This window comes from Chinchilla lanigera, unplaced genomic scaffold (genome assembly GCF_000276665.1).
Source record: "Chinchilla lanigera isolate Chin_1 unplaced genomic scaffold, ChiLan1.0 scaffold00005, whole genome shotgun sequence".
Taxonomy (NCBI): Eukaryota; Metazoa; Chordata; class Mammalia; order Rodentia; family Chinchillidae; genus Chinchilla; species Chinchilla lanigera.
The window spans coordinates 30932203-30945621 of record NW_004955406.1 but is presented as its reverse complement, the minus strand read 5'-3'; positions in this window follow the sequence as shown (position 1 = coordinate 30945621).

Here is a 13419-nt window from a genome sequence, read left to right as displayed (position 1 = left end):
ACCTCTCCAGCTTAGATTACTAGATCATTAAGGTATGATTTTTTTTTTCTGTAGTTGTGCCCTTATGTCTACATTATTTCTTGGTAACACATTCAACATTATTACTATTAATCTAAGACCTTGAATTATTGACTCCTGCACTTAACTTATATTTAGAAAATTCATGGAAAAACAAACAACTAATAAATACCTTAAAAAATGTTCAACATCACTGGTCATTAGAGAAATACATAGTAAAACACTGAGATTCCACATTACCTGACCATCATCAAAAAGTTGAAATAACAAACGTTGAAGAGGCTGCTGAGATAAAGAAATCCTACACTGTTGATGAGAATGTAAATTTGTACAACTGCTATGGAAATTAGTATGTAGATTCAAAAAAAAACTAAAACTAGACATTCTATTTGACCTACCTATTCCCCTTCAAGGTATTCTCCCAAAAGAATTAAAAACATAATATTATAGTTGTACATGCACACTCATGTTCGTAATTGAGCAATTCACAGTAACTAAATCTTAGAAGCAGCCTATGTGCCACCGACTGATCAGTGAATAAAGAAATTGTGGCATTTATACGCAATACAGCACTACTCTGCCATAAAGAGGGATAAATTTGTGTCATCTGTAGTAAAATGGAGAGACCTTGAAACCATAATGTTAAGTGAAACAAATCAGATACACAACCTTAAATACCATATGCTTTCTCTTATAGGAGAAACTAAATTATAACTAAAGAAGAAAATAAAAGATAATAGGAAGTAGAAAGATAGATCTTTTTGAAAAGGGAAGAAGAACAAGAGATGGAAGAAAGGCAGGGAACAGAGGAAAAAGAGATAAAAAGCAAATTAAAATATGTTAAGTGCATGTACCATCTCCACATGGGGAATGTGAACATTATGGATTGCTAATGTACTAATATTTAAAAGTCTCCATAAAAGCAATGTATACATAAACAAGATTCCTCAGTACAAAATTGAAGCTCAATACATATTTGTCACATGAATGAAAGAAAAGAGATATATTTTGACAGTAAACAGAGAAGAGTAACCAGAAGTTCAGTATACATTAAAATGTCCAAAGTGTAATTTTATTTTCTACTACCAGTGAAGGACAGGTATTTACAATACTAATAAACAATCTACGTGGTTCTTGTACATATAACTATCTGAGAAACACTAGCTCAGAAAGAGATCTTTTACATTTCTCCAGAGACAAAGGTATATTCTCTAGAAGAAAACTTTTCTTTAACCCACTTCAAGCTAAATATATTCTGAGGGAGGGACAAATGAGTAAAATTCATTTAGGCAAATTAATTTAGGGAAAATTAAATAACACACAGGAGATAATTACATGCAGAAATAAAGCCCAAAGTACACTTTTATAAAAATAAATGACCTCTGATACACTCGAGACTTTAAAAGTGTGCTATATGACATTTTAATAAGAATGACTGTAATTCTCAGTTCACTCATGACAGCCAAATATTATGCATGCTCTCCTACCTTCTGGGAGTTCATCATTAAGTGTTTTTTTATTTTAATTTCAAGTAAAATATTGTTAAAAGTTCCATTCAACCAAACTTAAATAGGTCAATACAATTTCACTTTGCACCTTACTCTTCCAACTTGGTCATGTCTGTTTGCATATGAGACACACGGAATGAATATTCTCACTTTATCATGTAACTATAAAAGCTCAATCACAGAGGTAACCCATCTCTTTTCCTGGCCTTTTTCAGGGGCATCATAACTAATCCCTTCGTTTATCCCCTCAGGATTATATGCAGGGCTCTTGTAAACAAAAGAAAACATGATTAGACAAGAGAGATAACCATAACTACCCTTTGGTCATCATAATGATGGAAGAAAGCACACGCACTGCTGCCCCTGACAGGCACCTGCTTCACTCAGCGAGATGTCACTCAGGCCATAGATAGTGGGTGTAATGAAGAACCTGAGATTGCCAAGTGGTTGGATCAGCGGAAATATCACAGGCCAGAAATATGTTCAAATTGTGTGAGAAATAGAGGCTAAGCAACCCTGCTACAATGCAGCCTCAATATTTTCTTCCATATTTTTTGGTATGGTAACTTTTTCTCAACAAGCTTTTTTAGCATCAATCACTTTTTAAAAGTTCATGGCTAATCAAAATGCAATATTAAATATCAATTCACAAAAGATTAATGATAAAATATAATTTGAGTGAAAAAAAACCAGCATTTACTATCCACCACAGCAGCTATTGCGATATCACCAACTACAGGGGAATCAGAAGATATAAATCTGCAGAACTGCTGACATCTACCTCAAAAGTTAGTAACTTTTAATTAGGATTTGCTAAAGGTGACAGTTTAACACTGCAACTACAGAAGATGAATTTACGTGTCAGTCTTGAAGCATGACTTTTTATTTAGATCAAATGCTATTTCCTCTAAGGTATCTTTGCTTATTTTCATCCCAAGTACTTATTCTTGTGCCAGATAAAAAGAGAAGTAGGAGAATAATTTTGCAAGCAATCCAATGATGCCAATATCATTATTGATTTTCTAAAAATCAGGTAATTTCATCATCACTGAGATTCAGTCTATTAAAGACAACTTTTAAATTATGAATGCTATTGAAATTCAGTTAAAAATACCAATAGAAATATTTGTGCAAATGTTAATGCTAGTTTGGGTGGATATAGTAATAGGGTATAACAATACCCTTGCTTAAGTAACTTATGAGAAAATAAATGTACATGGGATTGGTTGCACTACCTATAAGATCTACAGCTGCATTAAATAAACTGAAATATTCAACCAACCAAAATAAAATATATAGCTGTAAAAATGCAGAAACGAATACATCTGAAGTTCATTTAAAGCAAAGGTCATCAAACAACAGTTCACAGGCCCAAACCGTTCTCTCATCTGATTTTGCAAAGTCATTATTGGTATCTAGTATATTGGGTAGAACTGTGGCTCTCAAAAAATATACTCAAATCTTAACCCCTAGTACTTGTGAAACATGACCAAATTTGGAAACAAGGTCTTTACAGATGCAATCAAATATATAGGAAGCCCTACTGCATCAGGATGGAAGTAACCTAAGCACTGGTACCCTCCTAAGAATAAGAAAATCTGGATGCAGAACCGGAGAAGCCACACAGGAGAACATCAAACACCAAGAAAGACAGAGATTGGACTTATGCTTCCACTAGCCAGGAATTCCAAAGATTGTTGCAATCACCAAACCTAAGAGAGTGAGATGAAATATTCTCCCTCAGAAGCTCTGGAAGGAATCACCTTTGTCAGCACCTTGATTGAGGGCTTCCAGTCTTCAAAAGTGAAAGGAAATGTCTGTTTTAACCAAGTAATTAGTCGTGCACCTTGCTCAGATGGCCCCTGGAAGCACAGTCACATGTGATTCCTATCATCTGTGGCTACTTTTGTGCTGCAGGGGCGAGGTTGAGAAGCTGCAAAAGAGATGTTATGCTAAGTTCTGAGGTATATCTGAATCACAAAATGTTTCTAACAAAGCTGATCTTGAATACAAAAACATACTTCAGCAAGACAGTATGTGCTTTTTCTTTTTGCTGACCATCAATGCAATCAATAGTAATTGTACCATCACAGAATACTTTATACATCAAATTAAATGCCTGAAAGAGGTATTAGAATATTCTTTGTAACCATTCGTCTAAATTTTTGTTACACTCTCTTTAAAACACAGTTGAAAATCTTTAATCAAACTCTCCAATAAATAGAACATCAAGAAATTTCAGCTTTTAAAGCTTTTAGTTAATTGCCAGTATTGAAAGAAGATCTCTCACACAGGAGAATTTAAATTGGCCATGTAATCAAGGAATGACTGCAAAAAATTAAATGAGCTCAAATAGTGTACAAGAAATAATTTAGAATATTTAAAAATTGTGCATTATGCATTTGAGAAACTTTTTGATGGACATTTTACTTTTCATTTTAAATTTGTGACTTATGGAATTCTAAATGTTATAGTTAAGACTTTGCAACATCTATTTAATTTAGGAAAGCTTTCATAGAAACATATTAATTGTATAAACCTGTTCATAAAGAAATACAAATATTTGAGCTAAAACTTACATTAATAGAACAATATAATTCAGAATATCCACATTAAGCAGAATTTATGCTAAAGTTACTTATCTGTAGCAAGGATTTGATCGATTATAAGAAAGATCTACAAAGAAGGGTCAATTTAAACTGGCACAATTACTAATCTTATTTGTTACAAAATATAACTTTACTATTGCAATTTATGAAACAAACTAAAAAATAAGTCAATGTTAATGAACAAGCGAATTTTTTAGAAATCATGCAGTTATATCTCTGTAAAGTACAATACTTCAGTAAGTTTCTTACTTTATGAAGTATACCATGAGTTATCCTGCTGATATATCTTGAATCTTTAGATTATGCATATGGAAAGATTTTTGATTACATCCATATACCTTTCCAGATAGAATTTTAGCTTTGCAAATGGTTTGAGTAGAGCCGTATTACACATTCATCGTGTAACAATTTTATTTTTTTCAAACTACACAATGTTAATTAGTTTAAGGCCCCTCTTTCGTTCTCGAAGTCTGTTTCACCAACAAATTACGTAACCATCCTGTGTATGGTTAGGCATCTGTTTCCTCACCTATAACGTGAGGAAGTCAAGCCTATAATGACTTGCAGCTTCTTTCCAGGTCTCGTATTCTATTGATCCTCAGCAAGACTCTTCCCTTGACAGAGGAGGAAACGGAGATCTAGAGAGGAAAGGACATCCCGGAAGTCAAACTGCAAAGGAGGGCACTAGGCTGAGGTCCCCAGGCCTCCGGACTCTGGCGCTCTTGTTGGGCCAGACTGAGCATATAAAGCCTCTGGGATCTTTCTATCTAAAGCCATTTATAATTATAATAATTAAAACCAAACGCAGTTCCAGCAACAACTCTCTGAATACTTCCACTTGATCACACATCTCAGAACTGTCATAGGAAGTCAGTTTTGATGTTTTAGGTAATCTATTTTAAAGAAATTAAAAGAGACATTGTCTGTTTCCCCAAGTTCTAAATCTTATGACAAATTACTTCTTAACTTGGGCCCTCCATATATTAAAGGAAATGTTTGAATAATATGCTCAGCTAAATTGTCTGACACAGAGGTCAACACGTCTGTCTAGGTTTCTATACACATAATTAGAAATACATTTATCTCAACAAGCCCAGCTTTAGTGGATCCTACAGATGAACTAATTAAAATCATTTATAACATGAAAAATCATTATCAGGCTTATGTCTTCTTCCTACTCAGTCTAACCTTGCATTTGAGGAAATGAATACTGAGTGAGTTTAATCAAGGAACACTTATTAAACTTTAAGTTGAAGTCTTTTGGAGGAAAATATTTGAATAGAAACACACAATTCATCAGTGTGGAAGAATTATTTTAAATCTGCTCTGATGCCAAAATGAAATTTAGTCCAGCTGAATAAACATGAATCTTATAAAATATGTAATAATCCATAGGGATAAATAAAAGAAAAACAGTAAAAATTAAGGGCAACAAATAAAAAGTAAAATTTAAAGAGGAAAATATCCATATTTATCTTAATTTAGAAGCTCCAGTGTTTGAATTTAGTATTTGTTACACTTACATTCTAGTTAATTTTTGCTGTAAAATAAATTTAAAAACTTAATGGCTTAAACCTGTGGCCTGTTTTAAGCCACAAAGTTTGAAAACGTTGTCTTACAGAAAAAGTTAACCATTATATAAATACAGATTTGTTTGTTTGTTTGTTTGTTTGAGACAGGGTCTATGTAATTCAGGCTGACTTCAAAATCACGGCAATCCTCCTGCCCCAGCCTTGCAAGTTCTGGTATTGTAGGCATGTGCCACCACATTGTCAAGTATACATTTTGATTGTAAAGAGTCTCCATTCTGTGAGTCAGTGCAGGCAGAGCTCAGAGCAACGTCCTCTCTTCCATATAGAACTGAAAGTACTCAGTAGAATTCAACTGGGTTATGGGCTTCTTGGGAGTGTCTAAGATGGTCTCTCTCACATGTGTGTCTGGCACCCTCATGTGCGGAGTTACAAATTTAGGCTTAGTTTGAACTGTGGATGTGAGTATTTACATATGGCCTCTCCAGTACTGAAGGTTTCAGGGAGTTTTAATCTAATAAGGAGTTATTCTTTGTCTCAGATTCCTAAGAGACAATGTTCCAACAGGGCCAAGCATTTTCCTAAGGTTTCATCTGCTCTGCCTGCAGAACCCAATGTACCATCTAGGCCATGTTCTGAGAGAGCATGTTTCTAAAGTCAGCCCAGACTCCAAGAAGGGTTAGACACAGAGTAGCAACAAAGCATCTTTGGTCATCTTTAACTTCTCACACCTACTTGTTCTGTCCAATGATTTCAGTTAGCTAGCTTCTGGTATTTTTAAGTGATAAAAACATTTTGCGTTCGAAACAAATCAGAAATTTTGAAGCTATGTTCTGATCCCTGCCTATCTTTTTGACTTTCCTTGTGTCACTGATTATTACCCCACATTCACTGATAAATAAAAAATATGAATGAAAGCATTCCAGCCTCTCACCACCCCCGATTTAAGACAGGGTCTCGCTACATATTCCAGTCTCCTTGACCTCAAAGTGATCCTCCAGCCTCAGCCCCCCAAGTGCTGGGATTAGAAGCATTTTCAGAAGTACTCTTAGCAGATTAAAAAGTACACTTAAATCTTAGTTTTCTAAAATTTTTACTATAAAAAGATAGTGAATATATTTCAGATGGCATGACATCTATTAAGATTACATGATTTTTATCATTTATTCTTTAAACATAATGCATAACATTCATTCCATTTCTAACATCACATTAACATTCAACTTGAAATAAATTCAACCTGGTCATAATCTATTTATATGTCCAATTACAATCATATTTTCAGTTGACATTCAATATTTCATTTAGCATTTTTGTATCTGTGTGCATGATGGATTGGATTATAGTTTCCCTGTTTTCTAATTCATTTGCCGTATTTTATTAAAAGTTCATTCGGGCCTCTGGAGGAACAAAGAGTTGGGCTTACCCTTTTCCCTTTGTCCACTTCACCCTTTCCTGAACAGTCCTGAGCAATTTCATGCCAAAGTCATCAAGGAACAAAGGAAGCATCCATCGCTGTTAAAGCAGGCTCTCAGAGGGTGAGCAGGTGGAGAAGGGCAGCTCTGAGTAGAGAGATCGACCTTAAAGTATCAGACTTTGAGAGAAGTGAGGAGGTGATCCAAGTGGGAGTCACCCAGCGTGGATACCCAAGTTCAGATGGGATCAGGTGGCAGTACCAGCAGGAACGCATCCCCATGTGAGAGCCCCTCCAGGCTGACCAGGACATCTGCACAGTATATGGACAAGGGGAGGGTAAATGAGAATATCCTGGTGTATAAAAATGAAAGCCCTTTCCAGGTGGAGACAAAAGACAGCTCCCACAGAAGAGTAAGTGATGTTGAATGTTGGGACCCAAGCAGCGTGAGGATGTAGCCAAATCAGGGGCACCTTGAACATAAAAGTAAGGACAGTAACAGATTAGCAAACCTCTGAATAAAGTGGTAAACTGTAAGTCTACACGAATATAAATCAGCTGAAAGCTCAATGAGCAATGGAATGTTTTCATAATTTCAAAGAATCTCCCCCATAAAACATTTATTGATTTTAAAAAGCAAATGAATAGCTTCACACTGGGGAAGGCTAGCAGGTATAAAAAGGCTTAATCAACTAAGCAGTATGAACACACCAGGGACTGGACAAATTGAGATGGTGCAAATCCTAAGAAGGTGCATTGGGAGGGACATGGCCCTGGGAAGGCCTGTGGTGTCTTTCTTGATGTGCAGCCCGTCGGCTCCTGAACCACAGCCTGAACTCTTTCCCTATGCCTCTTCTCCTCTGTGGACTGTAAACTCCAATTTTAGTACATTGTGCCTGTTTTCAAGTTGCTGGTGTGAAACTGTTCGACATATTTTACTCTCTCTAAATTTCTTCCACATCTGTTCAAGATCCTCTTGTGCTTGGATAAGTTTTACTTGACATTTGTCACTCTCAGTGCATTTATAGAAGTAACTCTCCATATTGTTCCTTTCTGTTTACTTTTGCTGTCTTTTTGTATCCTTACTTGCACTTTCCATGAGGTTATTGGTTTTTCTAACTTTCTACACAAGAAGTGTTCATCCAATCACTTAAATGTATAAATTTTCAAGCACTCAAATTTCCATCTAAGTACTGCCCCCTAAATGATATATATACAATATACATATGTAAGAAATAAAATAAATTTTATTACTTTGTAGTTATATGTATAGTCTAACTACCATCAAGATTTCTTCTTTGACTTCTAAATTTAGAAATATTTGTTTTAAATTCCATACATATGTAAGAACCTGAATTGGTTATGACAATAGCTAATCTGCTACAATAATATTTTTGGACCAAAATAAAGTGGTCTATGCAGGACGCAGTGTATTTCTCTGGAAGGTGGATGGCAGGCCAGACTGGAGGTCTGCTCCAAGCCACAAATCTGTCTATTTTGCTGCTCTTTCCTTTCCTGGGGCTCTGTCCCTCCTTTGCAAGGGTGGCTGATGCTCCAATAGGACATCTGCACCCCACTATGTAGGCAGCTACAAAGGGACAAAGCTAAGATTTTTGAATCATGAACCACTTTCTCTTTAAAACTTGCCACCAGGAATTGGTACCAACTCCTTCTAGTAACCCAAACCACTAGACCTAGTGGCAAGGCAGGCAGAACCATCACACTTCTCCCAAACTTCAGCAAGTTCTAGATCTAAAAGGAAGAAAGGGGAAAATGGCTACTGAAGACAGTAAGCATTATTTCTGCTGTGGGAGTTTGGGGTTATCTTTATGTTATCCTTTTTTAACTTAATTACGCCCATGGTAGAAGGGTGTGGCATGCAAATCACAATCATTTGAGATATACTGATTGCAAATGGTCTCCTAAATGGTCAATTTATGAAAATGCTTCCTGTGTGCATGAGACTAATTTGTATTCTTCAGTTTTGTGCAGAATTCCACATACATCTTTTAGATCAATACTGCCAATTGTGTTGTTTGAATCTTTTATATTCTGATATAATATCTGCTTGAACAGTTATAGAAATGCTTTATCTTAGTATCCCATTATCATGGTGAAAATCATTATTGTCTTTGTGGTTACACCAATTCTTGCTTTCCATATTTTGAAGCTATAATTGTGTGTATATATTCTAGAGGCACAGCTTCCCAGGGACTTAAATTTTCATAAATATGGAGTGTGATCCTCTAGTGACAATTTTTCTAAAGATTGCACTTTGCGATGCTTGAATAGCCTCCTTCCAACTTTTCTGTATCCTGATGTTTGTGCCTTTTGCAAACAACCCAATTATATTTTGTTTTTGAACTAATCCTTTAAATGAGAACTTAAGTGAGTTACATTTATATCTCAGGTAATTACTAACACATGGGCTCATTTCTAACCTCTTCTACTGTGCTTATTCTTTGCTTCTTTTTTCCCCCTATTTCTGTCATCTTTTGGGTTGAGTTCTACCCTCCATTGTGTTATTTTTATTGTCATAGTTCTAAAATAATTCTTTAAGGACACATACATTTTAAAATGTAGATTCTGTATTTTTGTCCCTTTTCCTATTTGATCACAACTTTTAAATGCTTCAATTCCATATTCTTTTCCAAATGCTACTTCAGCCCATATTTAATTCTTGTCTTTTAAATTCAGTTCACAAGTTAGACATATTTTATACAGCACTTGTTTATACCCAGCATGTTTATAAATTTCCTAGCCATTCTTTCAAATTTCTAATTCTACTTTATGTCCTATTCTTTTCTCCTTGTTTCTAGAATCATTAAATTTCTTCTAAAGCATATGTTTTAGGTTACTAAAAGCTGGTATAAACTCTTTTTGTCTAAAATAAATCTTTAATTCTTGTTCTTGAGAAGTAGCTTGACTTACTTGGTATATTATTTTGTCTATCTCAGGCCTATAAGGATGTTTTGTAATGTATTGTGACTAGTACTGCCGGATAGGCTGTAAGCGCTCTAACTTTCTTGTTTCTTCCTTCTCAGTACTTTGTAGCTTTTCTAAATCATGTTTAGTTATTCATTCTCCTTGTAGTATGTTAATCTTTCAAAATCTGATAAATATCTTTCAACAATTCTAGAAAATCATTAGTTTCTGTAAAATTTTCTGTCACTTATTTGCCTCATTATTTCCCCGAACTAGAAAACTACTGCAAGAAAACAGAAAAAATGCTTCAGAATATTGTGGTAGACCAAGATATTTTACATACACCCTGAAAAGCATGGGAAACAAGAAAAGAATAGACAAGTGGGATTATATCAAACTAAAAAGCTTCAGGACAGAGTGAAGAGACTATCTACAGAATGGGAGAAAATATTTGCCAATTATGTATCTGACAAAGAATATCCAAAATATTTAAGGAATGCAAAAAAGGGTAAAGCAAATAATCCAATTTAAAATGAACAAATGATCTCAAAGAACTTTTACTGCATTTTGTTTCTTCTTGTTTCTATTTCACAGTACATCTAATTTTGGTTGATTGTCTTTTCAGCTGCCTAAATTTCAGTGTAGACCTACCCAGAAAAATTCTGCTTTCAATTATAAAAATCTTTATTACTAAATTCTATATAGCTATTTCACCACATAATTGGTCATTTTTATTGCCTCTTATTTGATCATAATATAGATATACCTTTTCATATCTCTTTAAACATAGTAGGCACTCATAATGTGTATAGGCATTTATGTGTATATATCGATACTCATATCTGCAAACCTTACAATTCTCATTCATGATCTGCTGTTTTAACTAATGCACAATAGTTTCCTGTTTCTGAACTTTTTGTAATTGATTATAAGTTCATCTTAATTCAAAATTATCGCTGGGTATTCTTGAGGTCTCAGTTTAAACTCCATTGATCAAGAAGTGTTTTGTTGTAGCTTCCCCTAGGTCAGTGATGGTGAACTTTTTAGAGCTTTCAATGATAAACAGCCCTCTGTGGTATGCTTGCCATGGGTTCACCACCACTGCCGTAGGCATTTGAGAGCATACACAGCCAGCTGAGAAATAATTCTCCACGAATATTCTTTTTTTTCTGCACAGTCTGGCCTTTCTGAGGTAAGGACTTATTGTAAGAGGGGAGAAGAGCAAACATGCCTGGGAGCTGTAGGTAGTATATTGCTCCAGAGAGAGTGAGATACTTATCTTCCCGAGAGCCATTTGTTTCACTTTAGAGAAATGTATTCTCTTCCACCCTCCCTCCTTCCATCTTCTTTGGGGAAGGATGGTCCAATGAGCCAGCCACTCTGTATAAGCTCTGATTCTCGTAATCTCTGATTTGCATAATCACATAATCACACTTCAGATGACCTGCAGACTACCACCACTTAGCACTTTGCAAGAATTTTGGTTTGGGGTCCAGTGCCACAGGCTGTGTTAACATATAATCTATTCCCTGAATCTAGACTCTGGATCGTATTTCTTGTTAGATCTATGTATACAAGTTGCTGTCATACTAACTTAAAATTCTCCCAACTGAAACAGTCCAAGGCCAAAATGTTTACAAAACTTTTAAAGTTAATTCTAATTCTCCTTGACTACACCAAAAAACTGAAAGGAAATCCTCCAAATTCTGTTTATGAGGCATTATTTAGGGCCCAAACCAAGAATCAACACAAAAAAGACAACAATATACCAATATTCCCTGATGGATGTAGATGTGAAAATTGTCAAAACAAGGCAAACTGAATTCAAGTGTAGGGGTGTAAAGATGCTTCAATTCATGCAAATCAGTAAATTGTGGCACAACCAATCAAACAATGATGACCAAAAACCATATGATCTTCTCAAGGGTATGGTAGAAAGTATTTGATATGATCCAATATTTCTTCATAATAAAAGCTCTCAACAAATTAGGTAGAGAGAATTATACCTAAAAATACTAAAGGATCCATATGAAAAACCTACAATCAACATCATTCTGAATAAGAAAGTGCTACAAACCCCAGACATCTTCAGGAACCCCAGTGAGCTGCCACTGCATCTCATTGACCAGCATGCAAGGCAGGCGGAGCCCCAGGGCACTCTCTGGGGCTTTGATGCCCACTTACCACACCCCTATCATGTCTGTGGGTGCTGGGCTGAACCCAAGACATCTTTAGGGACTCTGGTGTGGTTCTCCCATGCCTCCCCCATTACTGTGTGAGGCATGTAGAACCATGGACAAATTCTGGGACCTCACTGGTCACTCGCAGAACAACCTGCACACCTCTAGCAGCCCAGCTGAAACCCAGACAGAGTCAGCAGCCTTGGGGAAATGACTCTCACCGCTCCCCTGCCAGTGTGGGAAGCAGGCTCTGTCCTGGACAATATCTGAAACCTCAGTAACCATGACTCACATCCCCCCTACTTTTGTGGAAGCTGGGACAAACCCCAGACAGCTTCAGGAACTCCACTGAGCCTCCCCAACCCCTCCCACACAAGCCTGGGAGCCAATTGAATGCAATAAAGTTTGGGAGCATCTAGAACATCACCTTGTCACTACTCACCAGCACAGGAGCTGCACTGAGCACTGGGGATCTTCAGACACTCGCCCTGTCCACTCACACAATCAGGAGAGTGAGGCTGCACTCCAGGAAGCCTCTGGATCTTCAAAAAATGACAAAACAAAGGAGCAAATTGCAATCCAAGACCTCCACACCATCCAAAACAAGTCCAGGAGACATCAACATAGAAGAGCCTGGAAATCATACACCTGAAATTTCTGAAATGATAACAACAGAAGTAAAGAAACAGCTCCATCAGGCCATAGTAAACATCAGATCAGAAATAATGTCTCAGGTAAAAAAAGGAAATGACAACAATAATGAAAGAATTGTTCAGCATGTGCAAAGATGACACTGATAAGAAAGTATAAGATAATAGACAACACATGGAAACCTTGAGTGAACAATATAGAAAAGAACTAGAATGTATGAAACAGATTCAAACAGATATCCAGGAAATGAAAAGTTCCACTGAAAGCTGGCAAAATCACCTGAAGCATTGCCACTAACAAATGTGAAAGGAAGGATCTCTTAAAGACAATAAAGAACCAGGAAATAACAATTCAACAACTGCAAGATGAAGCAAAGAAAAACAATGTCAGAGTAAGAGGCATCAATGAAACAGCAAATGTCAACATAAATGACATAAAAAGACTATATGTAGAAATAATAGTGGAAAATTTCCCAGGCATGCAAAAAGAATTGGACATAGATAAGTGAAGTATATAGAACTCCAGTTAACCATAAGCAAAATAAATCTACACCAAGACATACAGTGATCAAGATCCCAGAAACTC